Source organism: Archocentrus centrarchus, chromosome 10 (assembly GCF_007364275.1).
Source record: "Archocentrus centrarchus isolate MPI-CPG fArcCen1 chromosome 10, fArcCen1, whole genome shotgun sequence".
NCBI classification, from domain to species: Eukaryota; Metazoa; Chordata; class Actinopteri; order Cichliformes; family Cichlidae; genus Archocentrus; species Archocentrus centrarchus.
The window spans coordinates 37,563,006-37,571,111 of record NC_044355.1 but is presented as its reverse complement, the minus strand read 5'-3'; positions in this window follow the sequence as shown (position 1 = coordinate 37,571,111).

Below are 8,106 nucleotides of genomic sequence, written 5' to 3'. Positions count from 1 at the left end.
GAGGAAGAAGTGGTGCTTGAAAAGAAAAAGGTTTGTGGGGGAAATAAAGAAGGTGAATTTGGATTGATGTGAATCACGCTTGCCACTCTGGCCTGAAGCTCTTCCAGCCGGGGATGAATCGCCTACCTGTGTCAGAGGGATGTGTGAGAGCAGCATCCAACAACAACAACAACAACCCCCCCCCCCCCCCCTCCCCGCGCCCCTTCTATCTACCACCACCATTACCAGTCGCCCACGCATGCCTGGCCGGCAGGCATGTTACAGCGAGGATTACATCGTATAATCAAACGCATTCCACCTTCAGACTGGCACAACCTCAGGGTCTCCCTCTTTCTTGCCACTCACCAGTGCGCTACAAACCATCGGGGGAAGCCAAACTGTGAGTCAAGAAGGACACTGGAAAAAAGTGAGGGACAGGACGGGTTACTGCAGCTGTGCTAAACCCACACACAGCTTACAGAGCTCTAAGCAGAGGCCAAAGGTCAGATAAACTCAAAGGCACCTGCTCGCTAGCCTGCTAATCCAACTGAGGATGAGGAGTTTTAGGGAGTGGGTGGTTAAACAAGTGGGCAGTAGGGTTAAAGCACATTTCCATCCATCCGCAGCGTCTTGAGACGTTATCGGCACCGAAATGTTGCAACAGTGTCAGAAGCTGAAAGCAAGTGAAACACACAAGTGTCAGCACTCAAAGCCGAAGCATCAAACATGTGGAAAACCTTCTTTAACTGCCTTCAGACTCTCAGAATGATGGATCTGCTGCCACTTAGGAATAAAGTGTCTGCTCATATTACCAAATGCAATTTATCATGGACTAGTTTGCTTTTGACTTTTTTTTCCAGTAAAAGTGCAGAATTTCAAACGCACTGTCAAAACTTTAAAACCACAAACAATTTTCCTCTTACTCCAGTGTCCCTGAGTTTCAGTGAACACAAAAAGTGTTTGGAAAAATACAGGATGAACTGATCGTGTAACTGAAAATGTTCTCCTGTGTCCTCCGAGATCTAAAAAAGCTACAGATATATGTCTGAACTTGTGAGTTCCAGGAAAATCCTTGGGCTCTGAAGGGAGATTGAAAATATGCTATGTACTTATGCCACGTATTCAACTGTTCAGAAATATAAAATAAAGATTGAATTTTTGATTTTTTTTTGCCTATTATGTCTGACAGATTTTACAAGCAGAATTATGATCTGTTGTACCAAACGTATTTGCTCTTCCAAAGTGAGCTCTATAGATTCTCTATAGGCTCCTCTTATTAATGTTTGTCCTTTAATTTTATTGATTTATTTGTGTTATTTTTCACATACATTTTAGTAACGCCAGAGTTGACAAGCTGAGAAAAAAGCAGGGAAAAAAGAGAAAGGGGAGAAAATACAAAAAGCGGACAGAGCACAACTAAAAAAGCCGTTATGGTTCATCAAGTGCTGCACCTGTAAAAGACGAAAAAACAACAGACAAAAAAAAACAAATTTATGTGGAAGAAACAAAACAAAAACAAAGCACAGCTACACAAACCAACAATTTTTTTGTGCTGTGTTTGTGTGAGTAAGAGCCTGAATGTCTGTGTCTATGTCTACTTGTCTACTTACTAATGAGGGCAGAAAGCAGCAGCTCTGCCCACCAGAAGCCAGAGACAGGTAGATAGAGGCCCAGGAAACCCGAGCCATCCGTAGCCCATCAAGGGCATTGAAGACCCATAGCCGCACATTCCAATGACAGAGGGAGAGGGAGGCCCCAGACGGAGCCCCTCCAGCCGAGGGGCAAGGACCCCAGAGAACCCGAGGCGGGGGGTGCAGGAGTGACCAACGGGGAGCAGCATGGAGGAAGACCCTGGCCCTCCTTGACTTTGTGCATGGGTGGAAAGGCACAACAAGCCCCAGACCCAGGTCTAGCCATATACACACACACACACACACACACACACACACACACACACACACACACACACACGCACACACACATGCTTTCCTTTTTAATTGCATTATAGTCGTTATGATTGACAGCACATTGTGACACACACTGGACCTTTGGCAACAGGCATGTTACCCAGAGGTTGATGAAATGGGGCTGCTGAGGTGTCCCCACTCAGGTACTCACTACTGTCTGGCCCTCAAATTTATTTGCAAAAACGGAGAAAGAGGGAACTCTGGAGAGGAGGCTGTGTGTACAGATGACTTTTTGACAGATTTGTCTCCTGTAGAAACACAACATCTGCCTTTAAGTTATTTAAATGATTAAAAATTTTTAGCCTCTTTTCCTTCGAACCAATTCTGTGTACATTAAAAAGGAAAAAGCCTCAGAAAAAGGTATTAGTGTGTACATAGATCACCTGTTAGATCAGTACAGCCATGGCGTGGTATTCTGGTCATGGTAAAGCTGTCCATTGGCAGCTTTGGGAGCTTGGGAGCCTCCTTGGATGCACTTCTTCTGTATCAGGAACTATTTATGGACTCCAAAATGTCCACCACAATGCTGGTTTGTGGAGAGGCTGCTTCTGGGGAGTCTTCAGGGCGGCTTCTTTCAGCGGACGGAGCTCCTTTGCTGCTGGAGGGAATCTTGTCCGGTTTGCCCATGACGATTCGTTCAAAACGCTTGTCAGTATAAACCTGTAAACTGTTCAGATCCTCTTTGCTGTGCTGCAGAGTGTTGAAGTTGATGAAATTAGAAATTATTCTCTATTGCCTTTGAAACTGTCTAAAAGTAAACTGGCGGAGAAAACTAACCACTATTTGCAGTTAGTGGCGCGCCGCCATACCCGAAACTGCCGAGATTCCCATTGAGTTCTCACGTCATGTCAAAGCATAGGGCACCGCTCTGAACATTCAAATTGGGAATTTTACTTACTTAATTTCTGGTAATGTGAAGGCTTCATTAAAGAGCTGATAGAGATTAAAGGAACCTCACTGACACTAAGTTGCAAGCCGGTATGACAGCATTTCAACCTAACCAGGAGATGTTTACCAAGATAATTTTGTTATGAAATCTATTTGGATTGGTCACATAAATTAGAGGAAAACAAAACAAGAATAAACTACACAAAATGAGTTGCAGAACAAAAGGCTGCTTGGGACAGGCAAAACAAAACAATTTTTAAAATGCGACCTCATTGTGTACAGTTAAAGTTTTATTTAAATTACAGTCATAGTTAATGGTAATTAATGCTAATGCATAACTTAATACAATAAACATTGGGAGAATTTGTATTTAAACACCACAGGGGTCACACAAGCTTCTGTGTGTGTGTGTGTGAAAGTGTGTGTAGGTGGCCTAGTGAATACTTGGCTCAACAAAATCTATTTCTTTTTGGCTTTATTCCTCCTTGCAGCACTGGGACCAACTCTGTGATCCTCTGAGGTCAGCATCAACAACAGCAGCGGTAATGAGGTCGCAGGTCAGAGTTCTCAGCAGACAATAAATGGAACAAAAATTTCTGTGACCTCGGGTTCAGGATGAAATCTCAGATTGAGTTAAACAATCTGCTGAAGTGAGTGCATGCTGACTCTCTGTGCTGCATTTTATTAACTGAACAGTCGGTCAGAACCAGGGCGACTGCAACATAAAGCAAAATAAAGGAAATATTTCCACGTCAGTAAAAAAAAAACTAAACCTCCAGGAAGCCTCAGGAAACACTTAACCTTAAAAAAAAATGAAATCCAAATGTTTTATTTTGGGAACAAAGAAGACTTTCTTCTTTTAATTACATGATTAAGATCATGTTATTGTAATTCCCACAAAGGGCATGCAGCCTTCTGTCTCATTTGACAGACAACTAGCAAATTTTATTACGCTACTTAAAGCTTCACAAACTCTTTGCAAAGTCCTAAACTCCTTTTATGGTTTTATTAATTAGACACAACACTGTGTTCTGTGCATAAACAATTAAGAACAGCTTCCCATAGAAGCTGTTCACAGACACTAACTGTGACAGCTGAACTCTGTGATGACCTCTCTCTGGCTGAGAGCTGCTGCAGTGACCTGAAGGCCACCACATCCTCACAGCTCAGAAGGCTGTGCAGTCTCACTGAAAATAGAGGTTCCTGTTTACTCCACAGGGGTCCGGCCTCTTTCCTCCCAGCTCCGACACTTGGACTACTGCTCACCACTCAGACAAACTTTTGAGGAAAATAAGCTGAGAAATGGAGCCTATTTTCTTGGACTTGAGAGGAAGCTCAACATCACTTGTGAGGAGAAGGAAGGGGCTGTTGATTGCACAGGAAGAGGGTTCTTTAATTTGAAGGCCACTGTGGTGTTCAAGCCTTCAGCCTCATGGGGAGTTAATCAGCACTTAGGCTATAGATAGGAAAAGAGAGACAGAGAGCATGAAAAGAGCAGAAAGCAAGAGGGAGGGCTGTGGAAATGTGGATCCACCAGCCACTGTTTCCTGCATGATATTTATCAGTTGCTGTTTCATGAAGTGATTCCTTTTATTATTGTCCGCCAGTTTTTGTCCGCTCAGCTGCAACCAATTGCTTTAATGCTTTTTTATTTAGTAGTTAATCATGAAGTGTTATCATTACATTTTTATAAAATATGCTATATGTTGGTATTCACTGTTGTAGGCAGTTCAATTCAATTCAATTCAATTCAGTTTGATTTATGTAGTACCAAATCATGACTACAGTCACCTCAATGTAAATTGTACTGTATTGTAAGGTAAAGGCCCTACAAAAATACAGAGAAACCCCCCCAAAAATCAGACAACCCCCCCAAGCACTTGGCAACAGTGGGAAGGAAAAACTCCCTTTTCACAGAAAGAAATGTCCGTACTCAGGGAGGGCCAGTCATCTGCTGCCACTGGCTGGGGGTGAAGGAGGGAGAAAATAAAGGTTAGTGAAAAGCTTGAATAAGTCTATGCAGTATAAGGTGAACGTTATTTAGACCAGCCTATAACTGTTATTTGCTGTGCTGTTGCACTACATTACCTGTTACACAAGAGGGAACAACTGGGAAGGACAGGTGGACAGAATGACACTGATGAGACAAAGAGAAGCAACACTGAACACAACACACAGAACAGGAGACTATGAAAATAAAAAAAGGTAAACAAATGCAGACTTGACAGGACACAGGACGGTAAAACAAATACAACACATGAGACACAGAGGGACAAAACAGACACCAGAACACTGGAACACAAACGCATGAAGAACAAAGGGAAACAGGAATTACATATAAATAAAAATAACATTATTCTGAAAACTATAATGCACTAAGAGTCAAAGCCATAGTCAAACACAACAGAAGAAATTCAGCAATAACATAACCTGAAAGAACCCAAAACACTGGGCAACAGGCCCAAGGCCATGACATTAATTCTATTCAATTTTATTTTTATAGCACCAAATTACAACAGTTGTCTCAAGGTACTTTATATTGTAGGTAAAGACCCTACAATAATACAGAGAAAACCCAACAGTCAGAATGACCCCCTATGAGCAGCACTTGGTGACAGTGGGAAGGAAAAACTCCCTTTAACAGGAAGTAACCTCCATCAGAACCAGGCTCGGGGGGGGTCATCTGCTGAGGGGGGAGAGACAGGACAAAGACACACTGTGGAAGAGAGACAGAGATTAATAATAACTAATGGTTAAATGCAGAGTGGGGTATAAACACAGCTGTTCTACATAAAGCCCTCCATCCATTCATATTTCAAATATGTTGGTTAAACTGTCCAACTCAAGAAAGGTTTTTCATACACTCCCTGTTCTTATTCTGTATAATGCATCATATTTGAAAAAGTCAAGTTCATGAAAAGCCCTTTTAAGCGTCCAGGAATCAGACCACCAAGGCTTCTGCCTTTAGCAGCTGTCTGATCCGCATTGCACCAGAGCCCCTTTGACCCAAGGGGTGGAGGGTGTCTAATGTCCCATAAGAGGTTAGCTTTTTTTTTTTGGTGTTTTGACTTGCTTTGAGCCTCACCTGCACACACACCCATTTCTTCCTGATTTATTACTGGGTGGCCATTTAAAGTAATGTAATCTTTCTTTCGGTTTCTGATGATCCCTTAACTTTTCAGACCTTCACTTGCTGCCATCTCTGCTTTTATTCCACCTGATTCATCAAAAGTTGAAATGATTTAGACTTTAATGCTTTCTATTAAATAAGTATGTCACAGTGTTTTATAGAGCAATAAAGGACAAAACAAAAACCATTAAAGCTAAAAAGAGAAATGAGGCCGGCTTATAAAATGTGCACGTGTGTGTGAGTCAGAAATATTTTCCACTGTTCTGGCCCTTTGTTTATAACTCCTAATCTTCATACACAAATGCTCACACACACATCCCTCATGCTATCTGTCTGCTTGCTTCTGTTGAGTCCATGGATTCAAAACACTCTTTGTTTTGTCACTGTAGCATTTTGTATTTCTACATTTTATGTATCATTAATCTCACAGACATGTTTCTGTTTCTTGTCACTTTTATTTATATTACCTGTGGAACTGACATTGCTGAACATTACTTCTTGTATAATTTTATAAAAAGAAAAAAGTTTCCTCACAGTTTTGCCATGCATGTCCTTGCTTTATGAATGTTGTATATTCATATATTAATATTTGGAGCTCCACGTAATTCTGCGTTGAATTTCTGAGTAAGGTAGATGAGGAGGAAGACAGCTCCTGTGACTCTCACATTGCCATCAAAATGAAAAAAATAAAATAAAATAAAAGCAGGAAATCACTCCCTTAAGTTATCCGTGTCCATGTCTGACTAACATCTATTAAACATGGATATAACAGAGTCTGCTGCAGTTTTTATTTCTTTGGGAGCTTACATAAAAGTACCAAAGAAAAGTACTATAGACCACCAGTGATATGGGAGCACCAAACTTAAAGCCTGGACATGCCTTTGGCTGACGTGTTTTCGCTTATGGTTCCTGATCAGATCCCTTCTTGGGACAGTGTCGGAATGCAGAAACCCTGCTCGACTAACACATGCATCACTCTCTTTTTAGCTTTCTTGCACCTGTTAGCGTGAGACAGATCGAACCTGTGTCATTCTCCTGGGTACATGGAGTTGGTTTCAACCTGAGCAGAGAACTAATCTCAGATTAATAACACACTTTTGATGTGCAGTGCCTTTGGGGCTTAAGTCACAATTTAATTAAATAAAGCTATGCTTCAGTGACATTCAGTTTCCAGTAAAACAATAAAATTGGAATAAAAGACAACACAACTACATCAGAGGTTTAACAACTTTAAGGTAAAACTTGAGAGCACAAAGTTACACCTCAGAAGCATCAAGGTGTGAGGTTTTGTTTTGTTTTTTGTTTTTTATTTGAAATAACTTCTCATATCAGGGAAACTCAGTTATCAGAGCAAAATACTCAGCAGTATTTAGAAGAAAACGTCTTACTTCCACAGCATCAGTATAGAATAGAATAGAATAGAATAGAATAGAATAGAATAGAATAGAATAGAATAGAATAGAGTAGAATGCCTTTATTGTCATTATTCAGGATGTACAGGGAGATTGGAGGGCCACTCCTGTTCAGTATCATGCAATAGAAAGTCAAACTTTCTAAAATATAAAATATAAATTAGAACTTATAAAAATATACAGAAAATAAGAGAATGTATAAAATATATAAGTGTATACATATAATAATGAAGATGGTTTGTACTGCACTTGGTGAATGAATATTGGATATTACAGTGATAGATATTGTTCAGTATGAATAATATAATAGTGCACAGAGATGTGGGTCTTGCACAGTTAGAGTGGGTGAGTGTGAGAGTTCAGGGTGGTGATTGCTCTGGTGAAGAAACGCCTGCCAGAGGGCAGCAGGTCAAACAGGTCAAAGCCAGGGTGTGAGCTGTCTTTGATGATGTTCCTGCTCTGCTGATGCAGTGGGAGGTGTAGATGTCCATCAGGGAGGGGAGAGGGCAGCCAATGATTATCTTTGCTGTCTTGACTACCCTCTGAAGGTCAGCAGCAGATTTGAGTCCAAGTGAAGTCGCTGCTGAGCCTTCTTGATAACAGCTGTGATGTTATCTGACCGAGAAAGATCAGCAGAGATGAGGACACCAAGAAACCTGAAGGTGTGGACCCTCTCCACACACTCGATGCAGAGGGGAGCTGGGTCAGTCCTGTGCTTCCTGAAGTCAAT